Source organism: Camelus ferus, chromosome 2 (assembly GCF_009834535.1).
Source record: "Camelus ferus isolate YT-003-E chromosome 2, BCGSAC_Cfer_1.0, whole genome shotgun sequence".
NCBI classification, from domain to species: domain Eukaryota; kingdom Metazoa; phylum Chordata; class Mammalia; order Artiodactyla; family Camelidae; genus Camelus; species Camelus ferus.
The window spans coordinates 31,285,504-31,306,707 of record NC_045697.1 but is presented as its reverse complement, the minus strand read 5'-3'; the positions used below and the strand labels follow the sequence as shown (position 1 = coordinate 31,306,707).

The 21,204-nt window shown below is 37.7% G+C and overlaps 1 long non-coding RNA gene across 1 annotated transcript; it reads left to right on the top strand.

The window, feature by feature from the left end:
• Positions 1 to 4,361: 4,361 nt before the first annotated feature.
• LOC116667136 lies at positions 4,362 to 19,173 on the top strand. The gene is made up of 3 exons (XR_004323903.1): positions 4,362 to 4,373; positions 4,701 to 4,703; positions 19,109 to 19,173. It is a non-coding gene; the product is annotated as an uncharacterized LOC116667136 (long non-coding RNA).
• The last annotated feature ends 2,031 nt before the right edge of the window (positions 19,174 to 21,204 follow it).

The window sequence follows — 21,204 nt, the reverse complement described above, 5'->3', positions numbered from 1 at the left end:
ACCGTCACACTACAAGCCTTGTGCTACAGCATGCCATGGAGTTCTGCACAGTCAGTGTGCAAACTGTCACCAGACTGGACAAGAAGAGCTACCACTATTCCAGGAGCCAGAAACTCAATTCCTAAAACGTTTCATCTTCCACTGTGACTCCTTCCTTCCTTCCCACCTTTTTTTTTCTTTCTCATTCTTTATTAATAACCAGCGTGATTTCTTTTCATTGCCTTCCTATTTCATTGCTTTGGAGTAAATAGCTGAAAAAAATGGATGCTGTCTCTCTCATTAGATCATTATCATTTTGGTAACCTCTGGATTTGAAGAATGACTCCTCTAAGATGAGGTGGCAGAATTAGCTACTGATCCCTAGTGAAATTAATATTAAAATGCAATAATAAGGAAAAGAAAAATAATGAATATCCTCCTATCTTAATGGGTTGATTAGGTCAGATCCAGTAAACATTTAAGAAAAGGCATTATAAATGGATCACCTAAAATATGAGGAACAAAGACTTTGTGTGGGCTCTGTCTACTCATTTGAAATAATTTATTAGCTGGGAAAATGCTACCTTTAAGAAGACAATGCGAAACTGCACTCATGTTTTATGCTTACTCATTAAAACTCTAATCTGTGAAAATATGAAACAGGCAAAAAGGTTTGATGAGAAATGGGCACTTAACAAAATTAAATATGAATTTTATTTTAAAACTTCTCGGTTCATTAAAACTAAAGAGCAGGAAGAAAAAAAATGCTAAACAAGCCCAACTTTAAAATTAACAGTTCTCACTGGCGGTGAGCGCCAGCCAAAGCAGGGAGGAGAAAATGAAACGATGAAAATACACATGAAAACACCATAGGATGTTAGCAATTTACGTGGAAGCATAATTCTGTTTCTAAGGAAAGTGAACTCTGGAGTCATGTTAGTTCTCCTTAGTACTGTCTTTAAAATTGGGGTTTAAATAGTTCCGTCATCTTTAATAATTGGGGGAACATAAAGAAAATGCTGAGCAGCACCCTGAACTCTTCCCTTCCATCTCAAGCCCATTTCCTGCTCCTTGTAAACCTCATGACAAATTGTAAAATATTCAGAATGTGGAATGTGACCTGGTCACATGCTCAGAAGAGATTAATGTCTCCATCTGCAAAAGTGAATAAAGGCAGCAAGACTCCCAAATGCTCCGGGTCCACAAAATGCTAAAATACAGGGAAAACATGCTGTGGTGTTTCTTTTCGGAGCTTGGACTCAAGATGAAAAATGGGCTGCCATTTGGTAGTTCAAAATTAACTTGGCAAATTGAATCTAACTGTTGCCCTATTCCCAACTCCAATGTCAGCATACGGTCCTCAGTGCATTTATAATTCAGTGAACAAAACAATACACAAATAAAACTCACATAAACATAAAAAATGGGTATTATTCAAAATTCAGCATTTCATGCGAACCTATTGTGGACCAGTTGCTTTACTTGGCACTGGGAGCTGCAGAAAGGAAATAAAAATGTTAATTTTACTTAAGGACTCACCGACTTCAGCATTCTGGGTATAAAATTAGGCAACTACAAGGATAAAATTCCACAGTTTGGGCCTAAATAGCCTCAGAAGAGAAAAAAGTCAGAGGAAGAAAATGGATTTGTAATGAATAGAGATGAAACAGGTGATTTTCCTAAATTGAAATAAGTCTTCTCTGGGAAGACTTCAGTTAATTTTAGAAACAGAAGGGACCTTTAGAAATCACTCATGGAAACCCATCAATTTTACCAGTGAAAACCTGGGTACACAGGTACACGACGAATTAGCAAAACTCAGGAGATCTGGCTGTCATATGTTACCTGTGTAAGTCTGAGCATGTTGTGTTCCCTCTCTGGGTCTGTTTCTTGATCTGTAATTTGGAAATAACAATATTATCTTCCTTCTTGAGTTTTTTGAGTATTGAGTAATGAAAAACACATACAAAGTTTAAAATATTGTGTGGCAGATAGTAAGCAGTCAATAAACATAAGTTCTTAATATTGATGTTATTGGCAAGAGAGCCAGTGCCCTGCTTTCGTGATGCTTGATCAAAAATTTTGTTCATTCCTGCAGTGTATATTGAACAATCTGCTAAAGGGGGTAGATCTTATGGTAAATGTTCTTATTAACAAAAAATAAATAAAAATAAAGAGGATGAGAGGAAGTTTTGGAAGTTATGGATGTTGATGCTTTCAGGAATACATACTTATCACCAAACTCATCAAGTTTGTAAATATGTACAACTTTTTGTCAGTCATACCTCAAAAAAGTAATTTAAAAAAAAAAAAAGAACTCCACTCATCAGGCCACACTGCCCTCAATGCATAAGTTGACTTATGTATTCTTGAACTTTTAGACTTACACAGCACACCCAGAAAATGAGTCTGCAAATGGTACTGTATTAGTGGAGGTGCTGAAAGGAAAAGTTATACAAAGACAATAATAGAATCAGAAAGAAAAGAGTGAAAGGAGGAATCAGTGTTAGGAAAACAATGAGTCGCAAATTTCTTCATTTCATCTAAGCAGACACTAATGTAGAACAGTCTTAACTCTTGGAACCATAGACAACCACAGGGATCAGCTGCAGATATAAAAAAGAGAATAAGTGAGTCTCCAGTTCTTGTTTTGCTTCTCAACCCTCTTTCAGAACAATAACACGACACTGGTGAGAAGAATTTGAATCCCAAGCTAGATGAGCCCGTGAGAGGGCATCCAACCTCTCTTCATGAAAATTTAAAAATCCTGGGGAACTGAAATAGCTTTTATGCTGCCTCACCAGAGGATTATCCCAGCAGGGTAGTGTGATAGTTGAGAACAGAGACCTCAGGGCACATAGAAATTGATTTAACACAAGCTCTGCTCAGTTCCATTATATGCAAAATGGGGTTAATAATAGTACCTCTCTTACAACAAAAGTTTAAAGGATTAAACAAGTGCATGTATGAAATATGCCTCATAGAGTGAGAGACACATGTGAAGTCCATAAATGTTAACAATTCCAAAATATATGGGCCAAAATATATATATATTTTTAAGTTTAACCTATCTGGTGATTTAAAAATTAAAATTAAAATAGGAATAGATCTTATTTATCAAAGTTGCAATGGCCAGAAGTTAAACCATAATAGTTTTTGAGGAGTGTTAGAAGGCAAGGCTGAGGAGAGAGGGGAGGGTCAGCAGAAGAAGCTCTAGGGAGAGTGGAGGGAGCCGGATGAGGGTGCACGGGAGCAAACTATCTCCAAAAACTGCACTGATGCCCAAAGTGCATCTAAGGAGGTCAACTTGCCAAATAAAGGGAAGAGAAAAGAGGCCATTGAGATGCATTTCTTTTAAAAATAGTAAGTATCCTAACTACCTTTCCTATATCAATTTGAGATTTTAATCTACAAATCTATCATGAAATTGAAATCATAGGGAAAAGACTGTACTGGAGAAATACATCATTGGTATAGACATTCTATGCCACCCAGTAGTTTTGTGAGACACTTCCCTTTAGGGAAGGCAGTCTGTCATCATCCTGAACCATCAGAGGAAATAGCTGTGGGTAGAGGCGAGCACTTTTGACTCCGAGCAGGCAGCTTGCTTTGAGGAACATCACCCCTTAAACAGCATTCTGTCTGAGTCACCTCTCCCTGGGAAGGAATGACGTGACCTATGTCTCATCTTAGAAGAAAACAAAAACAAAAATAGAAACAGCGGATTTCTAATGGAAAATAGATTGAAATGCTAATATTCGGTCTTGACAAATGATAGTGCACTTCAGTAACACTCGTGAGAGCATGATAGGAATCATGGTATATTTTTGTTACATATGAACTTATTTGTTATTATCAACCAATAACTGAAAGTACATACTGTTTACATAGAAAGCTTCAAATCTGCTTCCTCTGGGATCCCAAAAGGCTCATCAGTATTTTAAGTAACTAAACATTCAAAATCTTTGATCACAACATTGACTTTAATAGAGTTTAATTTTTTTTTCCTTTTTGGGGGGGAGGGGACAGTTAGATTTATTTGTTTACTTTTTATTGGAGGTGCAGGGGATTGAACCCAGTACCTCCCACATGCTAGGCATGCACTCTACCACTGAGCTATACCCTCCCCCAATATTTCCTTTAATTAATTATTCGCTCATTCATTAAAGATCATCTACTGATCTTTATTAAGTTATCACCAGCACAAGCTGTTGTTAAAAGCAGCGGCCACCACTTATGTTCAGTCTGTATGTATATACATATTGAGTGATTCTTATGATGTCATGAGCAACTGTGACTTATTTGGAAATATTCCAGGCTCTGTGGGAAAGACTTGGGACGTTTAAATCTCGCTCTAAGCTTCCATTTCCACAGGTAAACACAAACAGAGAGAAGTCACGATTGATCTCGAACTCCTTAAAGAGGAGCGGGAGCTCCAGGGACTCAAGAAGAGAAAGAGCACCTTGCGTGCCTTTAGCTAAAAGGATACAGATGTGGGGTGATGAGTGAAAAAAATGTGTTTTTGTGTCACACCAATCAACCTCCCCAGGAATCTGCGAGAATATAGACAAATTGGCCAGAGACAGGCAGAGAATTTTACAGCTGACAGTTCAGAAGCGCTGAGGCACTCTGGTGTGAAGCAGCAGCCCTGAGGATCTGAAGCTGCAGGAGCAGCTGCGCCAGTCCCCCGGCTCAGCACTTTCCCTCCCAGCCACTGCCAGGCCGTGCGTGAGCCCAGGGCAGGAGCCGGCAAGGGAGCAGCGGCCAACTGGGCATTTATTCAAATAACAAAGGCCGCCAGAAAACGGTATCCACTGCTTCGGAGAAAATTTCTGCAGAGACATGGAAAGATCAGAGACAGTGTTTTCTCAAGATTATGCATTACCATGTATGAAGACAATAAAAACCTAACACTCTAAATGATAAGAATTTTGTTTTGAGACACAATTTTATTTAATTTATTTCTGTTTTTACCTTTTTATTAGAGTATACTCAGTTTACAATGTTATGTTAACCTCTGGTGTACAACATAGTGATTCAGTTATGAATACATGTATTCCTTTTTATATTCTTTTTCATTACAGGCTATTACAAGATATTGAATACAATTCCCTGGGCTATAGAGTAGGACCTTTTTGTTTATCTGTTTTATGTATTGTGGTTTGTATCTACAGACCCCAAACTCCCAACTTATCCCTCCACCCCCATTCACCCCAGGTAACCATAAGTTTGTTTTCTATGTCTGTGAGTCTGTTTCTGTTTTGTAAATAAGTTCATTTGTGTCACTTTTCTGGATTCCTCATATAAGTGATATCATATGGTATTTTTCTTTCTCTTTCTTGCCTACTTCACTTAATACGATACTTTTTAGGTCCACCCATGTTGCTGCAAATGGCATTATTTTATTATTTTATGGCTGAGTAGTATTCCATTGTATATCTATACCACATCTTCTTTATCCAATCATCTGTTGATGGACATTTAGGTTGTTTCAATGTCTTGGCTACTGTATATAGTGCTGCTGTGAACATTGGGGTGCATGTTATCTTTTCCAATTAGAGTCCCCTCTGGAAATATGCCCAGGAGTGGGATTGCTGGATCATATGGTAAGTCTATTTACAGTTTTTTAAGGAACTGCCATACTGTTTTTCATAATGGCTGCACCAAACTACATTTCCACCAATAGTGTAGGAGCGTTCCACTTTCTCCTCACTCTCTTCAACATTTATCATTCATGGACTTTTGAATGATGGCTATTCTGACTAGTGTGAGGTAATAAGAATTTTGAATCACTCAACTTGAGTTAAAATTCCCATCTAGCCACATACTAACTGTGTCAGCGTGGACCACCCACTTTGCCTTTTATGATGTCAATCATATAGAGTAGGAGTCGGTCAACTTTTTCTCTGAAGGGCTAGATAGGGAATATTTATGGTCTGTGGGCCAAGAGGCAAATCTGAGGATATTATGCAAATACTTATTAAAGAAGAGAGAGAAAAAACATAAGTAGTTTGTTAATAAAATTCAAATGAATCATGAAAACTGAAGTCTAAATATGTGTCACAAAATATTATTATTCTACAGAATTTTTTTCCAGCAATTTGAAAATCATTTTTATCTCATGAAATGTACAAAAATGGTTGGCAGGCTGGATCTGGCACCCGTGCTATAGTTGGCCGACCTCTTAGCATATCCTGACTCATGAAAAATTAACAGCAACTGTTACTAATCATTGCTGTTACTATTTAATAATTTATTATTTAAAACTGATTAAGAAAATATTATTATTATACACGGATGTTCTACTGATCTGTCAAGTCCCAGATAGCAGCTCACCTCTTCATTTGAACACTACCCAAAACTCTGAACCAAACACAAACATATAAAGCATTGTAGTATAAGTATAAAACAGCTTGGCATTTATTTCTTCCATAATCACTCATGAAAATCAAGTATGCATCAAGTATCAGATACTGGAGATAAAAACATTGGTAAGTCCATGTCTCGGTCTTGGAATTGATTACAGACCAGGAGTAAGATAGACACATAAAGACACAGGATAACTGGAAGTGACAAAGTATCAATAGCCCAACTGGAGGCTTAAGAAGGAACCCTGGGGAAGCATAAGCCACCAAGAATTTCTTCTCCTACACAAATATATGAATTTTCAGACCAAAACTTGATGTGAAGACCAATTAAGCTCCATCAGTAGAAATTTAGATTTGAGACAGATATTTGAAAAGCAAGATTGAAAAAACATGTCTTCTTATTCTCAACCCATATTAAAGCAACAAGAGATTTCAGGCAGAAGATCAGCCTTGGAGATCGAGACAGACAATCTTCCCCACTCACAGAAAGGAAAGAGAGAAGATAAGTACTGAAAGAGAACTAATTTTAAGGCTGCAAATTGGGAAATCAAGGTTATTGGGGTTGGACTGTTCTCAGGGAAGAGTAATAAGTGAAATAAAAATGCTTAAGCTAGACTCCTGTGGTGTATATGCTACCCAAGAAAGACACATCTCATCACTGACTGCAGTGCGTAGGCTGAAGAGCCACAAAGTTGTTGAAACTACATGTTGAGTTGGGTAACTTTATCTCTGGCAGATGATAGAGGCTGGGGCACTGGGAAGCAGAGGACAGCAGCGGAGAAGATCGAAGAAAGGAGCTCAAGGTTTGGAGGACTGTTGATGTCAACATGGCTACGCAGGGTGTCCTATTCCCATAGGATGGCAAGTGAAAGCCAGACACAGACAATGAACTGGAACAGGGATCACAACTTAAATGCCTTCTGAGTCAGGGAGATGGAATAAACGAGCAATGAGAAATGAAAAGAAACAGAAGCAGACTGGCCAATGGTAACCGTAGAGGGGTAGGCTGTGGCTAAACGAGGAAAGAAAGAAAGGAGGAAAGACATAAGGAAAGAAGGGATGGGGGAGGGAGGAAGGAAGAAAGGATAGAAGAATAAATAGAGCTTAGAGCTTGTCTACTAAACAAAACACCTAGATTTTGTCCTGACTTAGTTTTGATACATGGACTGGAAAAAAAAAAAAAAAAAAAAGAGAGAGAACCTAAGAGATTGGAGGTTATCCAGAAGGAAAATAGCATGTTTATTAAAAGGATGTGGATTGAAAGTTTAGAAGGACAAGAAGTATCCAGGAAAAAAAAGCATATATATATATATACACACACATAGATACATATTCTTTATTGCTTATCTGAAATTCACATTTAAGTGAGTGTTCATTTTTTGTGTGCTTTGTACATTAACTCTTTTTTTTTTAATTGAAGTACAGTCAATTACAATGTGTTGATCTCCGGTGTACAGCACAATGTCCCAGTCATGCTTATACATACATATATTCGTATTCATAGTGTACTGTATTTCATCTGGCAAGTCTAAAAGGATTGCATGGCAAAGCTAAAAGGATTTTGCATACATAATTAAGATTTCTAATCAGTTAACTTTAAGTTAATCAAAAGGAGATAACCCTGAGTGGGTCTCACTTGTTAAAGTGAGACCTATAAAGAAGGTGAAGTACCAGAGATTCTCCTGCTGGCCTCCACGGAGAAGCAAACAACCGTGTTGTCAACTTTCTAGGGAAGGGGCAGCCTCTGGGATCTGAGGAGCTCAGTCATCCCATGGCAAGGAACTGATTTCTGCCAACAACCACATGAACTTGGAAGAAAATTCAAGTTTCAGATGAGACTGTAGCTCTGATTGACACCCTGTTTGTAGCCTTGTGAGACCTGGAGCAGAGAACTCAGCTAAGTGATACCCAGACGCCTAACCTCTGAAAATGGTGAATTATATTTTTAACCCACTAAGCTTGTAGTGATTTGTTGTGACAGCAGAAAATTAATACAGAGTTATCTCAGATTTCTTAGCGAATTTAGAAATCAAGAACTTGAGTTTTGAGTCTGAGACTGACTGCCACTTTCCAGATGAACTGGGTTAAGAGGATGCTGTTATAACTGTGATTGGGCTAGGTCTAACTTCAGTCTAAGTTCTTCCATTTCTAAAGAGTGAGGACCTCATGCCACAAATCCTAAAGATAGTGCCCAATAAAGCAATTACCACCATTCTTTAGCTGTTCTGACAACTGGCTCATCAGCACTTCCACCGTTGCCCTGGAAATTCCTCTTTGCCCCCATACCTTCCCCATCTCCTTTAGAGAAGGAAGATTACAGCAGTCAACAAAACTTGACTACTCATGAAATAAGAGCATTCTCAGTAATTCAACAACACTTACTAAATTCTTAACAAGCCCTCACAACTCTGCAAGGCTGGGATTATTATTCACATTTTACTAATGAGTAAACAGGGCTCAGATGGATTAAATGACTTTTAAGGTCACAGATACAGCAAATCATAGAGCTGAGATTAAAAACTAGTATGGTCTCATCAAAATCTATGTTCTCACTTCTGTGAAATAAGCCTTCTCATCAAAGCATAGTTCCTCCAGCTCAAGCCCCCATCCATGATCCACCCACACACCATTTAGTGATTTATAACTGGACCCAACATTGACATTAACTCTGTAATCTAGGTTACCGATGAATTTTACCTATGAGGTTGTTTTTCCCATGTAGCCTGTGTATCCTCCACAGGTACTTGATACAGTAAACATGTAGAAGGTCAGAGAGTGGCAAACTTCCCGACCCAAAAATAAGTTTCTGCTGTATATCTCCGTGCTCACCTAATTCTATGGAGCTTTTACTTTCTGGATATAAAGAGAAATTATATGAGCTTTGCAAAGAAAAATTACAAATGGCTTCTGCAGCCAAGGATAACTGCTAACACATGCCCAGGGCTTAATTACCCTCACTGTATAATGACTGCATTCAGAATTCTGAAAAAAAGGATTCAGTTTTAATAGCCTATATTTCTTATTTCTAGATTTATAATTCTCTGGGAAATAAATGAATAGTGTTTTGCAACATTTGCTCTGGTAGGCAAAGAGCTTACAATTTATGAGAAAACAGAATTTGAATAGATAAGTCATTCAGAAAGACTGCATCACATTTTATCAGATGCCAGAATCAGGATGGTATTGATTTTTTTTAGATAACCTTTCATAACTGTAGCATATCTCTTAAATAAATATTAACTAGCAAGAGAAGCATGTTTAATAGGGTATCAATACCTTGAAAATACTTTTTACTCTACAGAGTGTTTCCTATTAATGTAAAATATATTTTCCAGGGCTTATATGATGATTAAAAGGCTACTGTAGCCTTAAAACAATCACATAGACACACATATATAAAATAATAAATGCACATGCATGCATATATATATCTTTACATGTACACATTTTGTATGTTATGTGCCTATGTGTGTGTATGAGTGTGTGATGTTAAATTCACATGATTTGCCCTAATACTGACTGATATGACTCCCAAGTGCCCTTTTGTTCATCTAAAGGGCGTCTGATGATGGACAAAAATTTACCTTGTTTTGATTCTCCTTGGTCTGACTTAAGGCACAGCAAAATAACGCAAGCTCCGTTGGGCAGAAATTTTCATCCATTTTATCAGATCACAAATATTGGAATTATGCCTGGGACACAGTAAATATATGCAGAATGAATATAATAAATAAATGGCCTAAGTTTTGACTATTTCTCCATATATGCAAATGGAGGACGGGAAGAAAATGTTAGGTGTTAGCAACACATCTTGCTTTAAAATGCAAATGCATTTAAATTTGTGAGATTTTTACCTCCTTCTAGATAAAGTTTAGCCCACTCATTTTATTTCAGCTGGAAAGACTGTGAGGTAGGATGAAAGCAGAGTGCATCTTTCTCAATGAGGAAATGGAGCAATTTTCAGTATCATTAGGATCATTTTAAATAACAGCAGTTTGAGGATGGATGGGTAATTGACATCCTTTTCCGCTTTTCTCATTATGCTTTAAATTTTGTTTTAAAATCAGGGCTGCCATTCCTGCATATAATATATACTTATAGCATGGCAAAGTAAAATCTTACATTTTTAAAATGAGGACAATTACACACTTACAAGCAAGTACAACATTACTTCCTGTATGTGGAAGCCACATTGGTATAATTAAGCAATAATAATCATAGTACTTAACTAAAAATTAGGATTGAAAAAATAAAATATTCATCTTCCCTTAAGAGACACACCTTCTTCTATCTCCAGAAAAACACTGACAACAATTCCATTATGAATCTTTCATTAATGTATCAAATATGGTGCTAAGACCTAACTAGCCCGTACGTGCTACTGCAGAAATAATAGCATTTAATCAGACCTTTAGACTTAAAATCATAAGTATTAAACCCAAAGTTTCTATGAGGCCTTATTATTCAGTGTTGCAAAGTATTTTGCAGAATTCTTTTCAAATATATTGGTGGTGAATTCATGAAGGCAGAGTAGCTCATTGATGAGATCACAAGAGACTCATTTCCAAAATCAGAAATTTCATCTAGAGCTAATTGGAAAGTTAGCCCCATAAAATTGTTTTAATGGTCAATATCCTGCCACTCTGCCTAATTTACCCAAAGGGAACAGTTTGGGGCTGATGAGTCAGAGGGATGAGTCAGAACTGCTAGGCTGTATGTGGTGGTGGAATCCTGCAAACAATTATTTCATTTCTAGACGCCACTTAGATAAATAATGCATAACATTAGAACCCAGCATGAGGCTCAATATTTTGACTTAGGAACAGCTTTGTTCTTTCTCGCAGGGCAATTAATATCTGGTTAGCTGCCTCTGCGAATGATGAATTGTTTCTTAAAATGGTGTATGATTGCTTTTCACCTCTTCCCTTTGGCGCTTTGTTGCACATAATTTTTTTATGAGCCCTTGAGTGCCTGGATAGCAGTATAAGTGCATTCGAGCACCATGGAAATGGCCTTGAGACAAAAGCCTTAAGAACAGGCTTTTTCTGCATCACAGAATCAAATCAGATCTCTTGCAAAAAGGAGAAATCAAAAAACCAGCTTTCAGGGTTAACACTAAGATTCATGGGGAGGTATTTTATTGAGGACATTTCTTGAATATGGGAAAGTTCTCTTTACCCAGTTTCCACTGACTTTCCTGCAGTCGATGTGCCACTTTTACATACGCCCTTGCTATTGCTTAGGTTTCAAGTTCATGTGTCTGCAGACCCATATGAAAAATGAATTATCCGTCAATGCGTGAGCTGGGGGAAATATGTGCAGGCAAAGCTACCTTATGCTTTAAAAAGAAAATACAGTGGCTTGAGCTCCTGAGCAGTTCCCAGTAAATCACAGACACGACGTCCACAAACTTCTTTCTACTGATGAGGCATGTTGCATTCTTACTCTCACTCCCTCATTGCTGAGATGAAGAGCATACGAACACCAAGAAGTGGCATCTGCCTTGAACAGTTCAAAACAAAGGGCCAGCAAAAGCCACAGGTCTGACAATCCCAAGATCAGCAGTAAATGTCCACAGAACTGGTTAATTAAAGGGAAGAGATTATAGATTTTATCAAGAACTTTTTAACAATGGGCTGCTTAAACAGTTACTCAGAATGTCTGCTTCTGAATAACTTGCTGTAAATAATGTACATTTCAAATGAACACAAAGTCTGATTTCTGCTGTTTGGCTTTTTCCAAAAGTGTTAGTTCAGTTATCAATGATAAAACAAGAACGTTTGATGTCTTTGGGTAACTTCCTTAGCACTGGCCCAAGTGTTGAAATACTGAAACCAAAGGCAAATTCAAGAAAACAGGAAGCGAGTTGACTGAACGTGAATGAGTAAGGCATCGCAGGTCACGCCGCAGTGCCACACACTTCACAAGACAAAGCCTTCGGTGTGGGATTGGGTTCAGGAGTAAAAGGAATCACGTTTTCTTGTATTTTCCTTTGTTTGCACTTGTCTTAGTCTGTTCAGGCTTCTATAGCAGAATAACATGGACTGGGTGGCTTACAAATAACAAACATTTATTTCTCGCACTTCTGAGTCTGGGGAAGTCCAAGACCCAGGAGCCAGCAGGTTCAGTATCTTCTGAGGACCCTTCCTCCTGGTTCTTGCTGGGTCCTCACAAGGCAGAAGACACAAGGAGTTCTCGGGGCGGGAGGGCTCTTCCACAAGGGCACTAATCCCATTCATGTGGACTCCACCCTCATGACCTAATCACCTCTGAGAGCCCCACCTCCAAACAGTATCACAGTAGGGGTTAGAATTTCAATATACGAATTTGGGGAGGGGGTGCTGTGCACATTCAGTTCATTGCACTGTTGAAAAGCAGAGAGCAATTGCAAACAAAAGGAAGAAAAACGTTTCAAAACTTATCTAGAGAGAAATCAAGAGAAAGAATCCAAGTAGAGTTGTCAGTAAAACCATACTTTCTCATCTTGCAGTCTATGATTGTTTTCTCACTGTTTTATTATTTCAGGTCTAAATCTTCTTTCAGGGATGAACTATCTTTCGTTCACTTGTATGCTCACTTACTCTCCCTCACTCTCTTTACATTGAATTTAAAGGTATTTTAGAGATTTGAAAGTAATTCTTCAAAATGTTTTTATATAGATGTGTATTTTTTCCAGAGAGAGAAGTAAATAGATGAATAGAAAACATGCACATATTTCTTATTTTCCTAGAGAAGAACTGGTCTTGTAGTTTCCCGTCCCAGAACAGACTGATATTGATACAAACATCTATCCATTAACTAAAGCATTGGTATATTAATCCCAGAAAGAATCCTTACTGAAAATGGATGTGCTGGTGGAAAGAAAGGAAAGCCACTGCCTCTTCCACTAACCTTCTTGTAGGTGGAAGAAATAACTGCTGAATCACGGACGGCGTGTTGAGCTTCAAGCGATCTTTCCAGAAAAAGAATGACTACTTGAGAAATAATTTATTCTGAAAGTTGCTCAATCTTTCCCGTCGGCATAACTTATTAATACCCTTAATGGCTTTCCTGCAGTTGTTGTTTTATCCTGTACGTGCAGCTGGAATGAAAAGGTTAATCATAGCTCACGAGGGTTTATTATTGTTGGAGGCAATTATTGGTCTGAATGGAGTCCAGGTACTTCGAACCCTCCAGCATGATGAAGAAACCAGTTCTGAACCGGGCTCATGCCCTGCATGCTACGGAGTGCATGACAATTTCCACTCTCAACAAATCTGGAGTTTAAAAAACATGGGAAAGTTAAAGGGGCCCATCCAGCACCTGTTTACTGCTGGCTGCGTAAGTCAAACTTAACATCGGATAAACTGGCTTTTTTTTCAATTGACCTAACAATTTCCAATTAATTATTAAGAGTGTCATTTCCAGAGTCAGAATGACTGAATACAAAGTTAAGTGTTGCAAGTTTTAACCTGTATGACCCTGGGCCGGTTGTTTTACCTCAGTATCCTTCGGCACAGTTTATTTATTCATAAAATGAGGATAATTGAAGCACTTAATCTCCAGGATGGTGGTGAGCCTAAAGTACAGCAATCCGTGGAAAAGGCTCAGCCCAGTGCCTAACACACAGAAGCACTTGGGGAATGTCAGCAGTTATTATGATGTGAATATTATCATTATTTTTGTTACTGTCCCAGTAGGATGAAAATGAAAGGTAATAAAAGGAGCCTGAAACCCAACAGAGATTGTTTTAAACTTAAAAATAATGACACATGTACAAAATTCCATTTATGAGTTCTCAGGGCTGAAATACAGCAACATCCTCAATCCCCGGCATTCTTAAGAAAATGTGCTGTCGTTTGTCTGTAAATTTGACACTGCTGACTCAACTGTCCTCCAGTCTGAATGAGGTTTCCGTCATGGTTATGGCTGTTCACTGAGTTGCATACAACCTTTATTGTGGTAACTAATGGCACACATTTTTTCCAAAGAGTAACAGGGTACATGATAGGTCGTAATAGTTGAATGGCAGACATAATAGTAAACCGCTCAATAAAACCATGATACTGTAGCTTCCTTATAATTCATGTTTTTGGATGTTTTTATTAGAATGGAGCCAGTACATCTTTGTTCATATCATCACAAAATGTTAACTATTATTAGCAAAACACTTTCAAAGCAAGAATATCTAATATTTTGTAGTCTGAAATTTTGTATCCTCTATTGTCCACGAGTCCAGTCTTACTGAAAAACTAAGCCATACGTCTTGGGGGTAATTTTCTTCCATTCTAGAGGATGCTGCCATTTAATGGTGCTCCTTCCTGTGGAACTCTGGCCAACAGCTTAAAATGCCAGATGAGGGGATTTGCCACCAGAAACCTGACATCATCTGTTGGCTAGAAAGAGACCAATGATAGTTCCTGTCCGGGAAATAATATTTGTTTTCTGTAATAGCAGTCACTAAATGAAAACCCCAAATTTATTTCATTTGCTTGTGACGAGAAGGATTCTCTTCATTGGCCACACCCCTTCCTCAGACCTTGCTAAGATAAGGTAAGGGGGCTGTGAGAAATCCAAGGGAAAATAAGCAGAGGAATATAAACGTTTAGTTTAATTACTTGCCGGGTGTATATTATAGATGGTGGATCCACCAAGTCTTGCAGACAGCATTTTCTAGGGCCAGACCTTGATGAACAGACTTCCCCTTCCCTTCTTTCATTTGAAGATTAATGCTTATCATCTCCTCTCCTCCCCTCTCTCAAAAACAGGGCTCTCAAAAAGTAAGATGGATGGAAATGAATGATGGACCCTTCTACCACAGGCAGAGAAGGAAAGGTGAGGCAGCTCCTCGCAAGGAGGTGGAGGGGCAGAGGTGATGAAGGAAAGCAGGGGAGATTGCACAGGGCTGGGGACCTGCCAAAGCCAGAGTGGGAAGAGGGACAGCCAGAATGGGGGACAGACTTAGAGAAGGTATCACGATGGGGTAGTCAGGGATGGAGTGAACACCTCCCAGTCAAGGATGAGTTGAATAGAGAGGACAAGCCACTGAAATGACACCATTTGCACGCTATTCAACTTTTATAAAATAGGAATCAATCCAAAGTAAAAGGTATTTTGTACATTTTTGTGTCCCCCCTAAAATTTACATGTTGATGCCCTAGCCTCCAGGACCTCAGAATGTAACTGTATTTGGAGATTAGATCTTTAAATAGGTAATTACATTAAAGCGAGGTCTTTTAAGGTGGGCCCTAATCCAATGTGACTGGAAATTCGGACACAGACATATGTGCACACAAGTATGAAGACAGAAAGAGGAGATCAAAGATAGACTTACAAACCAAGGAGAGAACCTTCAGAAGGAAACAACAGAAATGCATTTCTGTTTAAGCCAGCCAGACTGCGGTGCTTCGTTAGGGTAACCCTAAGCAAACGAATATACCTGGTCTCTGACGTGCTTTTGTCTAAGTTACAGGAATATCATTTATTGACGAGTGTTACTACCCCACTGTCCAGCTTTTAATGCCTGATCCTAGAATTTAACAAATAATAAAGCACTGCTAAGTTTCCAGCGTGGTGGCAGGTGCAAAATTTGCAGGGATGAATGTGACTTTGCCTGCGCTCCGTGCTGCCTACATTCTCACTGGGGAGACATGGGTGTAAAAATATACATTTAGGTGGAAACTGGCTGGGGCGGTGTGGGAGAGCCAAGGAGGGAACGACTGCCCAGCCTTTGTAGTTGGGGGAGACCCTGGGACAGTCTGGTAGAGAAACCCTCTGGTTAAAGCGTCCTCAAAAGGTAGGTTGAAAAGCAAGGATCAAAATGTCATTTTCTGCTGTTGTATGTAAATATTTTATAAATAATAAAATTGTTAAAGCTTAGGGATTTTAGGATTCTAGTATTATTCAGGGTCAATGTTCCTTACTGAAGCAACCCTTTAATGCTGAGCATATCCATAGCATGCTATTTGCGCATCTCCTAGGGGCATGTATTAAGAGGCTTTTGTCAGCAAATGGAAGACACCCGGCTCATGCTTCTTAAGAAACATGAGAACATGTTGACTCACGCAGGTTAAAATCCCACTCACATGCTTACTGCAAGCACAGCTGCGTCTGGGAACACAACTGATGTCACAAGGACTCTCTCATTTCTCTCTCCCCCATCTCTTGGCACTATTTTCTTCTAGTTTAATGTCCTTCTCATTTACACTCTTGACTCTATGGTCGTTCTTGGCACCTCTAGATTTAGAAGGGAGGAGTAGAGAGCGGATCATATCAGCGGTAAGAGGAAGCAGATCCTTCCGCCCAGATGACCCAGTTGCGGAGGTGGGGCAGTTTCTATAAAAGCTTGAGCTTCACGCTCCCTGTTCTTTTGGGATCAAGTAGGAGGCCAGTGGGAGTGTTCCTTCACATCATAATTAAAACTAGGGATACCTACAGACCTAGAGTTTTCCAGTAAAATAGATCAGCAACATTTTTAGTATTTTATCTCATCAGAAACACCTTATTTCACATATTCATCATGAGGGAAATGCGATGGCTTGTGGAATAGAATATGCTTACTGGTCAGACCTAAAGAAGTGCCCACCTTAGAAACTGGGGGCATAGACTGCACCAAAGACTAAACCCTGCTTGCGCCATGTGGGGTGTGTTAAAATTGAGGTGGCATTTAGATAAAGTGTAATGCATGAAGCACAGACACAAAACAATAATTATATACATCCTAGTTAATACAGAATTATTTTGATTTCACATGTGTATGTCTTATCTCTCCTACTTTGACTCCGATATAAACATTTCTTCAATTTGTCCTATGTTAAAAAGAGCAAAGATGCTTATAGTATGTAATATGTGTCAAGCACTGTTCTTTGTAAATATTAACTTATTTAACAAGAATATATAATATACCTTTATTGTTCCCATTTTACAGGTAAGGAACTGAAGCCCTCCAAGGGTTAAGTGACCTTTGCAAGGTCACGTAGATAGGGGTCAGAGCCAGAATTCAAACACAGCGTGGCTCCAGAGTTCATCATCTTTTTTTTACTACGTTATATTACTACTTCCAGTAGGTGGTGTTCAATTAGCGTGTACTGAGTGATTAAATGACTGGAGATGTGATAGATAGATACAGCTTCAGCCTCAGAGCAAGGAACTGAATCTAGTATTCTTGATTATTGCACTAAGATTTTATTCACAAGACCATACTGCCTCTGGAATGATTCACTTTGGTGTTCTTCTGAATTAATTTTAAAATTTTCTGAATTAGACTATCTTTTCATTGGTATGCATTCCATCCTTATTTCCGAATGAGAAGAGATTTTTCTTCTAACCAGTGTCCCACTTATTTATTTCATCTCGTTTAGGTTAAGATCCTCTCCTAAAAGCTCTGGGAATCTAGAGAGTTCTAAATCAGGATGCTAATCTGTAAGATTCATTTAATCAAATGTTACCAGTCCTGTCAAAATATTAAAGATGTGATTTAATACCCTGTTAGAAACATATTTACACACAGGAGATTTTTACAGTACTTAGGTTTCTGTCTGCAAGAAAATGGTGAATGTGTGCATGTATACATTCTACTTTCTGTATAAATATAGCCATGTTTTCTACACTATTACACAAGGGCAATTTTCCATTATGAATCAACTTTGGTCTAGTCTACAGAGTAATTAATTATAGTCTGAACCTGATGAGTTTTAGCCTTCGAACCATGCATTCGTGGATATTGAGTCTGTACACACACACACACACACACACCCTTATCTTCTACCCTACAGCCACCCCTGCTGGTGCTGCTGTCATGCACCAAATCCTTGCTTAATTGGCTCAGAGGTATCAAAAGCTCAGAAGAGATGGCACTGAAAGTTCTTGTGAGTTAAGAACAGTCTGGCCCAAAAGTATTCCTCTTGATACTAGATAGAAGTTTGGCCTAAACAGAGCTTCCTAAAGCTGCCTCTGCTCTCCAGAAGCCAAATGACAGACAGGTTTGTCTTTCCCTATCCACCATTCAAACAGATGATCAGAGGATTCTTGGCTATGGATTTCTTTATTTCTATTTTTAACCAATTTATTAATTCACCAGAAAACAGCCATTGCATAACTAAAAGGTGAGTGGTAATAGATGCATTTAACAAGTTATCATGAGTTTTATTTTGTGAGGAAAAGTGGTAAATGTTTAATTTGATAAAAGTCTTTAGGATACACCCAAACTCAATGAATCTTACTAAATTCCAATAATCATAATAACAACAATATAAATATGGGAAAAGAAACACTGTGCTTCTGTTTGAAATCATGGAAGAAAGATAATCTGTAGGGGGAGCATTTCCCAAGAAGAAAGAAGGAACACAGAATTATAAATTAGTAAAGTTAAAAATATAGTCAGACTTTAGTAATATTAAAAATGTTATAGATATTCAATTAAGCTTTTGAATTATTTGTATAAACTTTATATATACATAAAAACAAATATACATGTACATATATAATATAACATATACATAGAAACTTTATATGTACATATATGCATGTTTTAGATATATTTTATATTTTTTTATATTTCAAAATCATGAGTCAGGGTTACCTAAAATTCAAGTCTAGAAATCAGTCATAGAAAACCCCACAGTACAGAGAAAACAGCTAAACAATCTCACAAATTTCAATCTTGTTTTTCTTTACTTTCAAAGACCGTTAATAAAAGATTTTTGTACTTCAGATGAAAATTCTGCCATATTCTCTTAATCATTCCTGTCAGTTCTAACTCCATTATCTGCCTTTTTTTATAGCCACAAGTTTAGACACTATTCCTATAGTTTTCTCAAGTGTTACTAGTTCTCTCAGTTGACATCAATGTGCAGAGATGAACATTTAGAATCTAGTTATCAGCTTTCTTGTCGTTTAGATTGTCAGTTTCATTCATCTTCCCATGAGCGAGTCACTATGAAATAACTTAGACCTATCAAAGAAAAATGAACTCGTGGGGCTTCTCACTGTTTCCAGTCCTATTCAATGTAATTATTAGTTCCTTATGTGCACAGGCTTTTGGTATTCAGAATTTGGAAAAAATTAGATCTGATTATTACCAAGAAAAATGTCAACTTTTTCATTATCATTTTAAAACACTCACTGATAGCTATCAAATTTTCCAAAAGATAATATGCTCTGAAAAGTTGACATTTTTCTTGGTAATAATAAGGTCTAATTTTAGAAGTGGAAAAAAATGGTCAATTGCTATCCTCTTTGGGCTTTTGATGGGCTGTATTTGAAAAGACAAAAAAGATGAATGTGCATCTTAACATGTTTGGAATAGTCCCATCAAAAGACATTGAAGAGTCAACATTAGGCAGCCAAGGAAACTGTGGCATTGAAGATCCTTAACAGAAGACCTAAATAAAGGACTAAAATAAATTATTACAAAGCAAATACTGAAACACATATAATGGAATCATGTAACATGCAATCTTTTTCAATTAAATGGTCAACTGTACACTGGCTGAGGGGGAAACAAATGTATATAATCATTAAAAAGCAAATAAGGAGAAAACCATGCAGTACTGTCAATACTGAGCTAAAATCCCTGATTAAAATGCACAGGTTTCCAGCTAACTTGCCGTGTGACCTGAAAGCGTGATTTGTCTTCCCTGAAAGCCATGGTCGGCGTGAGGCAAGGTGTCTGGTCAGGTCACCCTGGGCCCTTGAAATCTAGTGACATACAGAACAGTCAAGCAGAAGCCCCTATCGAGTGTAAACACGTGAAGAAATACCTGGAGTGAGGTGCCTGATTGGAATCTATCAAACCACAAAGAAAAGGCAGAAAAGGTCCAGGGAAGGAAAAATGAAATCATAAAGGAAAGTCAATAAATACTTCAAGACAAACATTTTTGAGTAGTTTTGATGTGTCAGTTATTGTGCTAAATGCTTTCACTTGTTATGTAATTTAGTCCCAGAAACAATTTATGTGATGTGCTCAGTACAGTTTCTGCTACATGGTCAAGCTCTACAAGGCAGCAGCGGCCATGACTATTAGTTTTGTTAATCATGCTCATTGCCATTAATTTTTCTTTAAGATGTAATGATATTGAGTGAAGAGGAAAGATATGTGTCTGGGGTGGGAGAGGGGCAGGACATATTTATTAATGTGCCAGATTTTTACATGACTTAGTGTATATCAACTTAAAATAACTCTGGGAAGTAACTTCATCATCCTCAATTTAGGGATAATAATGCTGAAATTTTCTCTTTCCTCTTAAATTATTTTTTTCCATACTCTCTTTCTTACCTTTGCTCTTTCCTTCCCTCCTTCTTTTCTTCCTCCTTTTATTTATTTATCTGCTTTCTCTCAAGGAACCAGAGAATAGTTGGTTTGCTTAGCTACAAAAATAGATATAATTCAAACTAAAATAAATGTGTGTGTGTGTGTATATACATATATATACACAATATATATACACACACACATATATATATAAAATATACGCAATGTGTGTATATTAATGAAAGGAAGGGAATCTTTATTAAAGTTTAGTTGATTTACAATGTTGTGTTAGTTTCTGGTGCACAGAATAGTGATTTAATTGTATATATATATATATATATATATATACACACACACACACACACACACACACACACACATTCTTTTTCATTATAGGCTATTACAAGATATTCAATATATTTCCCTGGGCTAAATAGTAAGACCTTGTTGTTTTTCTATTTTATATGTAGTAGTTAGTATATGCAAATTCTAGGATCCTAATTTATTCCTCCCTTGCTTCTTTCTCCTGGTAACCATAAGTTTGCTTTCTATGTCTGGGAGTCTGTCTCTGTTTTGTAAATAAGTTCATTTGTGTTGATTTTTTTTTAGATAATACATATACTTGTA